The following is a 14,969-nucleotide window of genomic DNA, read 5'->3' as shown; positions in this document are numbered from 1 at the left end:
AAAGACAACTGCACAAGGGGTGAACCGTGGTCATGGGTCGTGTGCAGGGTGGGGGGGAGCGCGGAGTGGTCGTTGGATATGGTTGAGTAAGGAAAGAGAATGATTAGTAGAAGATCATGTACATAGGTTTCTAGGATGTTGTATTTCTAAGCGCATAAGTTTGGATGGGCGTTGTGAAAGTTGTCTCTAAGAGCAGGTAATTCGAGGTGGATTTAGGATTTTTTAACTACTGGTTTATTTTTGGATAGTTTATTGTTGGGTAGATATAGTAGCCTTTTATATGTATCTAAACATAATATACATCTAAGGCTGTCTCCAACAGGAGACTCATTTGGGAACCCAAACCTAAAATGGGTCTCCAATACAATATCTATAGCCTCTAACAGAATACCTATACAGAAGACGACTTTGGGTATCAGGAGAGGCATAACCCAAATTTGGGTATCCTTTCTCCTCGAGACCTATTTGCAGAGAGTGTTGTCTTTTAGGTCTTGTTGTTGGAGAAGACTAAAAATAGGTATGGAACTTTTTACCTGTAGCGTTACCCAAAGGACAAATGAGTATTGTATTTTAGGTGACCATTGTTGGAGATAGTCTAAGTACATAGCAAAAACCTACAACTGGGGAAACTAGAATCACTTAAAATTTGGATCAGAGGGGAACATTAGGTAGCGTTTGGTTTTAAATATGGGATCATTTAAAATGGGATGCCCCACCTAACCCTAGTGCTTGATCGGAAGACAATGAGGAGGAGAGTGTCCCCCATAAGACAATATTTCTCTAAGACCTAGGATAAACCCGTTACCTAAAATTCGCCTCGCCATGCACCACCATGTGCGCAGGCTGACGGGCTCCGTCCCTGACCCTAGCGAGCGGCGGGCTCCGCACCTGGCCCCAGCAAGCTCCGCCGTGCGAACGAGCCTGCCGCGCGCCCCTCCACGCAGGCTTCATGTTCTGGCATACGTCGTCGGAAATGAAGATAGGGAGAAAGAAGAAAGGCGAAAAGAAAATAAGACATGTTGTTAATCTCACTTTTAGGTGCTGTCTAGTTTCCTATAGAATGCAAAATACAAAATACTAACTACTTTATGTAACACTCTCGTGTTAAGCGAACTAAAAATGGGACATGTCATCATGAGCATTGCATCAAAAATATGTTAAGCACACACTAATGCATTAACCTAAAATAAGTTTATTTTGGATGAATGTGTTTAGGAATTTAAGTGTGTTTATTTTATGTATGGATGCTTGTTTTGGAGTTTAAAATTGTTGGGTGAAAGTTTTCCGAGAAGCTTAAGGGGGGAAACCCTAATTTCAAAAACCCTAGATTTGCCCCCTTTTGTGCAATTCAAAAACCAAGCACAATTTGAAGTTGAGTTTAAAAGCAAAGTTGTAGATCTTGTCAAGATGTACAACTTTGGTGTTTTGAGTTTTTGAAGTTTCAGTACAAAATTCAAAGTAATTTTGAAAATACAGATTTCCGGAAAGTGTCCCCTTTTCAAACTTAAATCTCCAATTCAAAATCTGTTTGGAATTTTGAAAAATGGTCAACATGAGAGTTGTAGGGCTTGAAAATTTGAACAACTTTCATGTTGGGAGTTTTTCAAGTTGTTTTGGAAAATCAAAAGTAATTTTAGAAATTCTGTTTTGCCCCAATTCAAAATTTTGGAATTAAGCTTGAATTTCAAACTGTTTGGCCAATTTAGCTATTTTCCACTCAGAGTTAGCTCTGGCCACCAAAAGATGTTTGGTAGTTCACAAAATTTTGCACAACTCTTATTTTGGCATATTTTCATCTTCTATTCAAAATCTCAGAGTAATTTTAAGTTTTCAGAAAGGGTATTTTGGGGAAAAGGGGGATAAGCTCGGCCCTGTTCATGGCGGTGTGCCGCCGAGCGTCGATCGGCGTTTGCCGACTCGTGAACTGCCGTTTCATCTCGTCCAAGCACGTGCTCGCGTCCGTGGCAAAGTGGAGCAGCTGCTGGCGAAGTGGAGCGCGACGTGCCATTCTCTCCCGCGAGCACCAATCTCCTTTCCGCCACCGGAGCACCGAGAAGCAGTACCCCGTCCTCATCCAAATTGGCCGTGTTCGATCCTCCTCGTATCAAATTGAGCCGTCCACGATGTTCGCCACCTCCTTGCGAATCCAGAACACCACCAAGCTCGCCCCATAACCCTCTCAATCGCCGAGACACCTCCATCCTCTCCATCTCCGGCCAGAACTGCCGCCGTGGGGCTCTTACCGTGGCCACGGTGTTCTAGTCGGTATCACGTTTCCCTGGCAGCTGTTTCGAGTTCCTCTTGTGTTCTAGTAACTCATGCTCTCTCTCTTTTCCTTTGGGCGCGAACAGAATCGCCGGAACGAGCTCGCCGGAGCCGGAGCGCCCGCCCGATCGTGCTGTCTCCGTCGCCAGTGACATCCGCTGCTTCCCCGAGCCTTGCAGCGTGAGCACCACCCTTCCCAACCCCTGTGGAAGTTCGCTAAACCGTCGGTTTGCGCTCTATCGTATCCTGATGGCCGGACGATGGTCGGCCATGGAGGCCGTCCGCCGGTGACGTGGTTGTGATAGACAGAGGACGGTAGAGCGCGAGTGAGGGGTAGAGATCGATCCGCGGAAGTGAGGCGGAGCCGATGCGCGCGCGCGCGGAGGCCGAGAACCTCGCTATCGGCCGCCGGAGTCGCGGCCGAGCCGCCGCGCGTGTAGGGGATAGAACTGACAGGCGGGGTCTACCTGTCAGTGTCCCGCTGAGAGAGGGCGCGCGTGCGGAGCAGTTTCGGGCCGGAAGTGCGGATGTGGGCCGGTCTGCGGCCCAGTTTCCAGGCCTTTTCACTGCGCAGTAGTCTTTTTCTTTTTCTTTTTATGCAGTTTTTGATTTATATTTGAATTTGTGTAGTAAATTTCGTGCTAATCCAAAAATTGTGAAAATTTTTGTATAGCTTACATAAAATGGATAGAACCTAAGAAAAATGTTAGGTTTGATTTTCTGATAATTTTCATGTATACATAAATTGCCTTTATTTATTAATGAATAAACCTTCCATGATTTTTAGTAAATTATGGGTATATCCAAAAATCATGAAATTTAATATGTGATCTTGTGTTAATATTATTTAGCTTCATGATTAATTTCAGCTCTGTTTGATAAAGTATGCTCTGTCTCTTAATAAAGCTATTTAAAAATAATTATAAAACAAATAGAAATAATTAATCCCTTTAGAATTTGGATGATATTTTGGATTGTTTGACAACCATGGTTACTTAGCAGGATATGCTCCCTGGTTATGGTTTATTTTCATATAAATAATCTTTATGATATGATAGATTCACAATATTGCTTAATAAAGATGATAAAACTTGTTTAGAAATAATCTATGTTTTTGGGTAGCTAAGTTAGTTGTTTCTATACCGTGAAGGTAAATTGTACTCGAGATAATCATAGTTTGTTGTTATTATCCAAGCACTTATAACTTGTCTTTATCATACCTTGAGTATATCATAATCATGCATATGCACTTTTACGTATAGAATACGCTCCGGAAGAATCTAATCCCCAGTGGGTTTCTTCCGAGTTTGTGGATCCTTTGAGTGCTGTTGAGTTGCCGAACGTCCCTTCCGGTCAAGGCAAGCCCCGGACATTAAACCCTATCCTTGTATTTTCATAAAGTTATTTATATCACTTGAGTTAATATGATGCATTAGGTGAATAGGAGTTGAGTGAATCCTATTTGCTGCATTATCTACCTTGATGATTTCAATATCTACCTTGATACTTGTTTTATGAAAATGCTTAGTATGCTTAGCCATGCTTATTAGATAAGTTTTCAAAGGAGAAAGTTTGAAGGGTTGTTGTGGAATACTTTTAAGGCCAATAATGTTTCAACTTGAGACCGGTCGGTGGACTTGCTTTAAGAATGGAGTCTTAAAGTAGTGTCTCCAACTGAGTCGATTAAGGACCGTACCGTTGATTGGCCTGTTGTGATTGAGACCTTTGAGTACAGCCACATGCGCTGGTAAGCCTTACCTATAGCTATTCCGATACTTGAGAACGGCTAACCGCGTACTGGGAGTGGAAAGATGGCGAGAGTAGCGTGTACCCACCTTACGGATCTGAGATGACCGGAAAACATCTAGATTGGCTGTAGGATGGTGGTGTACTGTACTCTCGGGTGACGCTGGACCCGTTCTTGTATGGGAGGATCTATAGAAACAGGTTGACATATGCAAGATTAAGTTCTACATATGTCGTGTGGTACTGAATCCCCAGCTGGGTTTAATCGATTCGAATCGCCGTGTTTCCTCGGATATGGAACCTCAATCCTCACCCCATCATCGTAGTAAGAAGTGAATCTTTGATATAAGAAAGAGGTGGTATGCTTATGAAAGTTTGATAATAGTTTTGGTTAGTCATAAATGATGATCTTGAGTTAAAACTTGAAAGTAGGTTTTACTCTTAGTAAGCTTTTATGCAAAAGAAATACTTGATATTGATAAAGCTTTACCTTGAATCCCTATAGCCTGCATACCTGAGTCTTCACCTCTTTTATAGTCGGTTAAGTCTTGTTGAGTACTTTCGTACTCAGGGTTTTATTAACCCATGTTGCAGGTGAATCTCTTGATTATCCTTTTGATGGTCATGGTTATTTTACTCTTGTGGAGGAGAGTGATGATGATGAACCTGATGTGTGACCTTGGGCAAGTAAAAACTTGTTGTGTGATCTATGGTTTATGTAATATAAAGTTCCGAAGCTTTATGTATCAAATAATTATGGTTTGTAAACTATGAACTTAAGTTTCAATCTATGTTATATAACCTTTCCGCTTTTACTCTGATTTCTCTTATCTATGAAATGTTGTAATACTGTGATGCTTGATGAGGGAATTCCTGAAAAGGATGTTACGTGGATGATTCGGGTTTCCCGAGGACACCCGACAGACTTCTTGAGTCATTTGGAACTCGTGCACACCGATCAGAAGTCTTTGAGACAATGATAGGTGCATGTGGGCCACTTAATTCAGGAGGTTCTGCCACAGAGTGGTATCAGAGCAGGTTTCCCTTAGAAAGTATAGCAGTATTCGATTTTGAAAACTTCAAAAGCTTTTGAGTCAAACTAAATTTCAAATTAGTTTGAGTCCAAATTGCTTCTAAGCTTGTCTTATGCTTCTAACTTGTCTCAGTTCATTCTTTAGACTTATCCTTCTATCTAAATGGATATGTTCTTAGTATAATTATGGTGATATTTATATACAAGGAACGATGCTTATGATATTATAATATTGCCCTATTTATGAAAAGAACGTTTATGCACTTTTATATCAAGTGACTAATTTAAAGTTAATTATTTGTTTGATGTATGTCTTGTTCGTAAGTACGTTTCATGCATCATTATTGTTAACATGTAATTAACTTTCCTCCTTAAAGTTGTTAATAATTAGAGGTAATATGTCCATCTAATTGTAAAACTCTATCCTTTAACCTTGGAACATATATAGTTCTAATATTCAAAATAAAACTATTTTGGCAGATGGCACGTACCCGCCTAACCGCTCGCAAGTCAACCGGAGGTCGTGTCCCCAGGCACCAGCTGGCACCAAGGGATCCGCCACCCTCCGATAGTAGTGACAGCAGCTCTGACAACTCCAGCGATGGAAACGGAAGTGACACCAGCGGAGGTCCTCCTTCGCCAAGGACCTACAGGCTTATGAAGAATGATCTGCGCCTGATGCTCACTGACAACATCAACATGGAAGTTCAGTTGTACCATATGGCAGGGTATGTGGTCACTCTTGAGGCCTATGCCAACACCCTCCATGAGGAAGTGCACCAGCTGCAGGATGCCCTCAATCCACCCGAGGCTCCTGAAGCAGCAGAGGAAGGACCAGTGATCATCCAAGTGGATAGTGATACTTCTGAGGATGAAGCAGAGGAGCCAGGAACCCCCACTCCAGATGAGGGTGTTACCACCAGTGAGTCGGAGATGGATGACGACTAGGTGTTGAGAAGGCAAGAAGTATGACCGAGTGTGATCTTCTGACTTTGTAACATAGTTAGTCAGAAAACCTCTAGTATGGGAAGTTGTGTAAGATAGTGGTTTCAAGTAGTCCTGCCCGGGAGCGGACTTGTATGATAAATAAGATGAACGTGTTTGTGTTATGTAAGTCATGATGTATGATGGTTAAGTAAGCATGTTAATTAAAGTGTGATGTGTTTTTAAACAGATGTCTGCTAACAACCATGGAGCTAGTTCTTCCCAGGGTGGGGATGATTTTCCTAATGCACCACCAGTTCCACCCTCTTTGGCTGATGCAATTGCAGCATTGGTCAATGCAACAACTCTGTTAGCACAAAATCAGAATGTTGGTCAGCGTGGCCGTGGTCGCCATAACAGAGAAGAAACCACATATGTTGACTTCACAGATACTCGTCCCCCAGTATTCACAAAAGCTGATGAACCTCTTGAAGCTGAGGATTGGCTTCGCACTATGGAACAAAAGTTCAGTCTCATCAACTGTACTGAAACTCAGAAGCCAGCTTTTGCCGCTCAGCAGTTGAGAGGAGCAGCAGGAGTTTGGTGGGAAAACTTACTGGCTGTTCAACCAGCCCGCCACCGCATCACTTGGGGAGAATTCAAGGAAGCCTTCAGGGCTCATTACATTCCCAAGGGAGTTATGAAAATGAAGCTCGAAGAGTTCTTAGCTCTCCGTCAGGGGGATGACTCAGTCATGCAGTATATTGGAAAGTTTAACCATCTGTCCCAATATGCAATTGAGCAAGTCAACACTGATGAAAAGAAGAAGTAATGTTTCATGAGAGGCTTGAATACAAAGCTTCAACTGATGATGGCATCATGCGGCAATATATCTTATCATGAAGCAGTGAACATCGCTATCTCCAGTGAAGAAAAGAACCGCAAACATAAGGAGGCTAAGAAGAAGAAGGGGTTTGTCTCAGGGTCTGGATCATCTGGCGGCAACAAGAAGCGCCAGAGGCTCGTATATCATCCAGCTCAGCAGTTCCGCCCATCTTATCGTCCTCCTTATCAGCCACCTCAGCAGCAGAATATGCAGAGGAGTTTTGCAAGGCCGACAATGCCATTCAATGTTCAGCGTCAGCCGAATGCTCCTGCCATCCGTCCGCCAATGTCACAAGCTGCAAACAACCCTTGTTACAATTGTGGGAAGAGTGGACATTTTTCTCGTGAATGTCCATATCCAAGGCAAAATGTTCCAAATGCCAATGCACCAAGACCAGTTGGAAATCAGCAAGCAAATCAAAACAAAGGTAATGCCCAGAATCAGCAGAAGGGTAAGGGTACTCAGAAAACAGGAAGGGTTTTCCATACTCAAGTTGAAGCTATACCTGAGGGAGAGCCAGTGATGCTTGGTATGTTCCCTGTTGCCCAACAACCAGCACTTACACTTTTTGATTCTGGTGCATCACATACTTTCATGAATAGAGCCTTTGCGGAAAAGTATAATATACCTATTGGTGCAACCAAAGATGAGTTCTTTATACAGTCACCTGGGGGTCGACTTTGCACTAAGGAAATGGTACATCAGGTACCAATAGACTTGGGTGGATATATATTTCCAACATCCATGATAGTGTTAAAAGATCCGAGTATAGATGTGATCTTGGGTATGAACTGGATGAGTCAGAGAGGTGCAGTTATAGACACCTTAAATAGAACTATCAGGGTCAACTTACCTAATAGCAAATCTCAACTTCTTATCCATCTTCCTACCCTTAAGAGAGCAGTTGAGCAAGTGTGTGCTATCTCTGTTAAGGAGATCAAGGATATTCCAGTGGTATGTGAGTTTCCTGATGTGTTTCCAGAAGATTTACCTGGTTTGCCACCGGATCGGGATGTGGAGTTTGAAATAGAGCTCAAGCCAGGGACAGCACCAATATCTAGAAGAGCTTATAGAATGCCACCAAAAGAATTAGCAGAATTGAAAACTCAGTTGCAAGAATTGATGGATAAAGGTTTTATTCGACCTAGTTCATCACCATGGGGTTGTCCGGCAATCTTTGTGAAGAAAAAGGACCATACCTTGAGGCTATGTGTAGACTATCGCCCTTTGAATGAGGTAACAATCAAGAATAAGTATCCTTTGCCCCGTATTGATCTTCTCTTTGATCAACTAACTGGTGCTAAGGTATTTTCAAAGATAGACTTGAGGTCTGGGTATCATCAAATCAAGATTAAACCAAAAGATGTTCCAAAAATGGCATTCACTACCAGATATGGCTTGTATGAATATCTGGTCATGTCTTTTGGTCTGACAAATGCCCCAGCACATTTTATGTATTTGATGAATTCAGTGTTCATGCCAGAGTTAGATAAGTTCGTGGTGGTATTCATTGATGACATTCTCATCTATTCCAAAACTAAAGAAGAGCATGAAGAGCATCTCAGGATAGTGTTAACTCGCCTGAGAGAACATCAGTTATATGCTAAGTTTAGTAAGTGTGAATTTTGGATAGATGAAGTTCAATTTTTGGGCCATGTCCTGTCAGCTGAAGGTGTTGCAGTAGATCCAAGCAAAGTTCAAGAAGTTCTTGACTGGAAGTCACCAACTTCAGTACATCAAGTTCGGAGTTTCTTAGGATTAGCGGGGTATTATCGCAGGTTTATCCCTGACTTCTCCAAGATCTCTAAACCAATGACAACACTGCTGAAGAATGATACCAAGTTTGTGTGGTCATCCGAGTGTGAAGAAGCTTTTCGGACCTTGAAAAAGTTGTTGACCACTGCACCAGTGCTAGCTCAACCTGATATTGAAAAATCTTTTGATGTGTATTGTGATGCTTCAGGCAAAGGCATTGGGTGTGTACTAATGCAAGAAGGCAGAGTCATTGCATATGCTTCACGACAACTTAAGCGTCATGAAGAGCATTATCCAACCCATGATCTAGAGTTGGCAGCTGTAGTCCATGCTCTGAAGATCTGGCGACATTATCTATTGGGCAATACTTGTCACATATATACTGATCATAAGAGTTTGAAATACATCTTTACTCAGTCAGAGTTGAATATGTGTCAGAGAAGATGGTTAGAACTGATAAAAGATTATGATATTGAGGTACATTATCACCCAGGCAAAGCCAATGTGGTGGCAGATGCACTCAGTCGAAAGAGTCATTGCAATTGTCTGGAAGTCAAGCCTATAGATCTTACCTTATGTTATGAATTTGAAAAGTTAGGTCTTGAGATGATTCCGCAAGGGAGTTTGACAAATATGACAGTTCAGTCATCCATCAAAGATCAGATTATTACAGCCCAACAAGAAAATAAGGGTATAATCTTTTTGAAAAGAAAGGTTCAGTCTGAACCAAATTCCAAGTTCAGAATAGATGAAGCTGGTTTGGTTCAAGGATCGTTTAGTGGTTCCAAAAGTTCCTGAACTTAGAACACAAATTCTTGATGAAGCTCATGCAACAAGACTTTCAATCCATCCAGGCAGTAATAAGATGTATCATGATTTGAAACAAAGATTCTGGTGGACTAAGATGAAGCTTGAAATTGCTAGTTATGTGGCTAGATGTGATACTTGTCAAAAAGTAAAAGCAGTTCATCTTAGGTCTGCGGGAGAATTGCAACCATTGCCAATTCCATCTTGGAAGTGGGATGATATTAGTATGGACTTCATAGTGGGTTTACCTAGAACATTGAAAGGGTTTGATTCTATATGGGTCATTGTTGATCGTCTGACCAAATCAGCTCATTTCATTCCTGTAAGAAAGAAGTATCGAGCTTCCATCTATGCTAAGATATACTTTAACAGAATTGTAAGTTTACATGGTATTCCAAAGACTATCGTATCTGATAGAGGAACACAGTTTGTAAATGCTTTCTGGAAGCACTTACATAAGTCCTTGGGTACCAAACTTCTACATAGTACAGCTTATCATCCACAGACTGGGGGTCAGACTGAAAGAGTCAATCAGATCTTAGAAGATATGTTAAGGTCTTGTGTGCTCAGTTATTCAGAGAAATGGGATGAATGTTTGCCACTAGCAGAATTCTCTTATAATAATAGTTATCAAGAGAGCATTAAGATGGCACCCTTTGAAGCTCTATATGGCAGAAGGTGCAGAACACCTTTGAATTGGTCAGAACCTGGAGAACATAGTCTCTTCGGGGTTGACTTGGTCAAAGAAGCCGAAGAGAAAGTCAGGCTCATTCGAGATAACATGAAGATAGCGCAGTCCAGGCAAAAGAGTTATGCTGATAAGAGACGTCGATCTCTTAGCTTTGAGGTTGGTGATTATGTATACCTCAAAGTGTCACCTATGAAAGGAGTCACTCGTTTTGGAGTAAAAGGAAAATTGGCACCTCGATATATAGGTCCATATCAAATCCTTGAAAGATGTGGAAAGGTGGCATATCGTCTAGATTTACCACCACAGTTGTTATCAGTACACAATGTGTTCCATGTCTCTCAGTTGAAGAAATGTCTTAGAGTGCCTGATCATATCATTCATGTTGAAGAAATTGAGTTAAAGCCTGATCTGACATATTCAGAGTATCCTATCAAGATTTTGGATCAAAAAGATCGAGTCACTCGTAGAAGAACTATCAAATTTTACAAGGTGCAATGGAATCAACATACCGAAGATGAAGCCACGTGGGAATCCGAAGAGTTTCTCTTAGAACGTTTTCCTGAGTTTATTTCTTCTGTCTTATCCTTGTAATCTATAGCGTAATAATCTACCCCTGTTTTTGTAAAAGTTGGTTTTGGAAATGCTTGACAAATTTCCTTTTCCATTAGTTAGACTTTAAGGTAAATCTCGGGACGAGATTTCTTTAAGGGGGAAAGAGCTGTAACACTCTCGTGTTAAGCGAACTAAAAATGGGACATGTCATCATGAGCATTGCATCAAAAATATGTTAAGCACACACTAATGCATTAACCTAAAATAAGTTTATTTTGGATGAATGTGTTTAGGAATTTAAGTGTGTTTATTTTATGTATGGATGCTTGTTTTGGAGTTTAAAATTGTTGGGTGAAAGTTTTCCGAGAAGCTTAAGGGGGGAAACCCTAATTTCAAAAACCCTAGATTTGCCCCCTTTTGTGCAATTCAAAAACCAAGCACAATTTGAAGTTGAGTTTAAAAGCAAAGTTGTAGATCTTGTCAAGATGTACAACTTTGGTGTTTTGAGTTTTTGAAGTTTCAGTACAAAATTCAAAGTAATTTTGAAAATACAGATTTCCGGAAAGTGTCCCCTTTTCAAACTTAAATCTCCAATTCAAAATCTGTTTGGAATTTTGAAAAATGGTCAACATGAGAGTTGTAGGGCTTGAAAATTTGAACAACTTTCATGTTGGGAGTTTTTCAAGTTGTTTTGGAAAATCAAAAGTAATTTTAGAAATTCTGTTTTGCCCCAATTCAAAATTTTGGAATTAAGCTTGAATTTCAAACTGTTTGGCCAATTTAGCTATTTTCCACTCAGAGTTAGCTCTGGCCACCAAAAGATGTTTGGTAGTTCACAAAATTTTGCACAACTCTTATTTTGGCATATTTTCATCTTCTATTCAAAATCTCAGAGTAATTTTAAGTTTTCAGAAAGGGTATTTTGGGGAAAAGGGGGATAAGCTCGGCCCTGTTCATGGCGGTGTGCCGCCGAGCGTCGATCGGCGTTTGCCGACTCGTGAACTGCCGTTTCATCTCGTCCAAGCACGTGCTCGCGTCCGTGGCAAAGTGGAGCAGCTGCTGGCGAAGTGGAGCGCGACGTGCCATTCTCTCCCGCGAGCACCAATCTCCTTTCCGCCACCGGAGCACCGAGAAGCAGTACCCCGTCCTCATCCAAATTGGCCGTGTTCGATCCTCCTCGTATCAAATTGAGCCGTCCACGATGTTCGCCACCTCCTTGCGAATCCAGAACACCACCAAGCTCGCCCCATAACCCTCTCAATCGCCGAGACACCTCCATCCTCTCCATCTCCGGCCAGAACTGCCGCCGTGGGGCTCTTACCGTGGCCACGGTGTTCTAGTCGGTATCACGTTTCCCTGGCAGCTGTTTCGAGTTCCTCTTGTGTTCTAGTAACTCATGCTCTCTCTCTTTTCCTTTGGGCGCGAACAGAATCGCCGGAACGAGCTCGCCGGAGCCGGAGCGCCCGCCCGATCGTGCTGTCTCCGTCGCCAGTGACATCCGCTGCTTCCCCGAGCCTTGCAGCGTGAGCACCACCCTTCCCAACCCCTGTGGAAGTTCGCTAAACCGTCGGTTTGCGCTCTATCGTATCCTGATGGCCGGACGATGGTCGGCCATGGAGGCCGTCCGCCGGTGACGTGGTTGTGATAGACAGAGGACGGTAGAGCGCGAGTGAGGGGTAGAGATCGATCCGCGGAAGTGAGGCGGAGCCGATGCGCGCGCGCGCGGAGGCCGAGAACCTCGCTATCGGCCGCCGGAGTCGCGGCCGAGCCGCCGCGCGTGTAGGGGATAGAACTGACAGGCGGGGTCTACCTGTCAGTGTCCCGCTGAGAGAGGGCGCGCGTGCGGAGCAGTTTCGGGCCGGAAGTGCGGATGTGGGCCGGTCTGCGGCCCAGTTTCCAGGCCTTTTCACTGCGCAGTAGTCTTTTTCTTTTTCTTTTTATGCAGTTTTTGATTTATATTTGAATTTGTGTAGTAAATTTCGTGCTAATCCAAAAATTGTGAAAATTTTTGTATAGCTTACATAAAATGGATAGAACCTAAGAAAAATGTTAGGTTTGATTTTCTGATAATTTTCATGTATACATAAATTGCCTTTATTTATTAATGAATAAACCTTCCATGATTTTTAGTAAATTATGGGTATATCCAAAAATCATGAAATTTAATATGTGATCTTGTGTTAATATTATTTAGCTTCATGATTAATTTCAGCTCTGTTTGATAAAGTATGCTCTGTCTCTTAATAAAGCTATTTAAAAATAATTATAAAACAAATAGAAATAATTAATCCCTTTAGAATTTGGATGATATTTTGGATTGTTTGACAACCATGGTTACTTAGCAGGATATGCTCCCTGGTTATGGTTTATTTTCATATAAATAATCTTTATGATATGATAGATTCACAATATTGCTTAATAAAGATGATAAAACTTGTTTAGAAATAATCTATGTTTTTGGGTAGCTAAGTTAGTTGTTTCTATACCGTGAAGGTAAATTGTACTCGAGATAATCATAGTTTGTTGTTATTATCCAAGCACTTATAACTTGTCTTTATCATACCTTGAGTATATCATAATCATGCATATGCACTTTTACGTATAGAATACGCTCCGGAAGAATCTAATCCCCAGTGGGTTTCTTCCGAGTTTGTGGATCCTTTGAGTGCTGTTGAGTTGCCGAACGTCCCTTCCGGTCAAGGCAAGCCCCGGACATTAAACCCTATCCTTGTATTTTCATAAAGTTATTTATATCACTTGAGTTAATATGATGCATTAGGTGAATAGGAGTTGAGTGAATCCTATTTGCTGCATTATCTACCTTGATGATTTCAATATCTACCTTGATACTTGTTTTATGAAAATGCTTAGTATGCTTAGCCATGCTTATTAGATAAGTTTTCAAAGGAGAAAGTTTGAAGGGTTGTTGTGGAATACTTTTAAGGCCAATAATGTTTCAACTTGAGACCGGTCGGTGGACTTGCTTTAAGAATGGAGTCTTAAAGTAGTGTCTCCAACTGAGTCGATTAAGGACCGTACCGTTGATTGGCCTGTTGTGATTGAGACCTTTGAGTACAGCCCACATGCACTGGTAAGCCTTACCTATAGCTATTCCGATACTTGAGAACGGCTAACCGCGTACTGGGAGTGGAAAGATGGCGAGAGTAGCGTGTACCCACCTTACGGATCTGAGATGACCGGAAAACATCTAGATTGGCTGTAGAATGGTGGTGTACTGTACTCTCGGGTGACGCTGGACCCGTTCTTGTATGGGAGGATCTATAGAAACAGGTTGACATATGCAAGATTAAGTTCTACATATGTCGTGTGGTACTGAATCCCCAGCTGGGTTTAATCGATTCGAATCGCCGTGTTTCCTCGGATATGGAACCTCAATCCTCACCCCATCATCGTAGTAAGAAGTGAATCTTTGATATAAGAAAGAGGTGGTATGCTTATGAAAGTTTGATAATAGTTTTGGTTAGTCATAAATGATGATCTTGAGTTAAAACTTGAAAGTAGGTTTTACTCTTAGTAAGCTTTTATGCAAAAGAAATACTTGATATTGATAAAGCTTTACCTTGAATCCCTATAGCCTGCATACCTGAGTCTTCACCTCTTTTATAGTCGGTTAAGTCTTGTTGAGTACTTTCGTACTCAGGGTTTTATTAACCCATGTTGCAGGTGAATCTCTTGATTATCCTTTTGATGGTCATGGTTATTTTACTCTTGTGGAGGAGAGTGATGATGATGAACCTGATGTGTGACCTTGGGCAAGTAAAAACTTGTTGTGTGATCTATGGTTTATGTAATATAAAGTTCCGAAGCTTTATGTATCAAATAATTATGGTTTGTAAACTATGAACTTAAGTTTCAATCTATGTTATATAACCTTTCCGCTTTTACTCTGATTTCTCTTATCTATGAAATGTTGTAATACTGTGATGCTTGATGAGGGAATTCCTGAAAAGGATGTTACGTGGATGATTCGGGTTTCCCGAGGACACCCGACAGACTTCTTGAGTCATTTGGAACTCATGCACACCGATCAGAAGTCTTTGAGACAATGATAGGTGCATGTGGGCCACTTAATTCAGGAGGTTCTGCCACACTTTAGAATGATAAAATGCAATGTTAAAATTTTTAGGGTTATATTTAGTTCCATCTAAAATGTTTAGTTCCTTTAAGATTGAAAGGCTCTTTTGAACTTTTTTTTTTTTGCCTCTTGAGGCCAAAATCCATAATAGAAAATAGCAACCATTTTGCTAAAAATTTTGGATGGTGTTTAGTTTCATTATGCAGAATTGTGG

This window comes from Sorghum bicolor, chromosome 9 (assembly GCF_000003195.3).
Source record: "Sorghum bicolor cultivar BTx623 chromosome 9, Sorghum_bicolor_NCBIv3, whole genome shotgun sequence".
NCBI classification, from domain to species: Eukaryota; Viridiplantae; Streptophyta; class Magnoliopsida; order Poales; family Poaceae; genus Sorghum; species Sorghum bicolor.
This window is presented reverse-complemented; position numbering follows the sequence as displayed.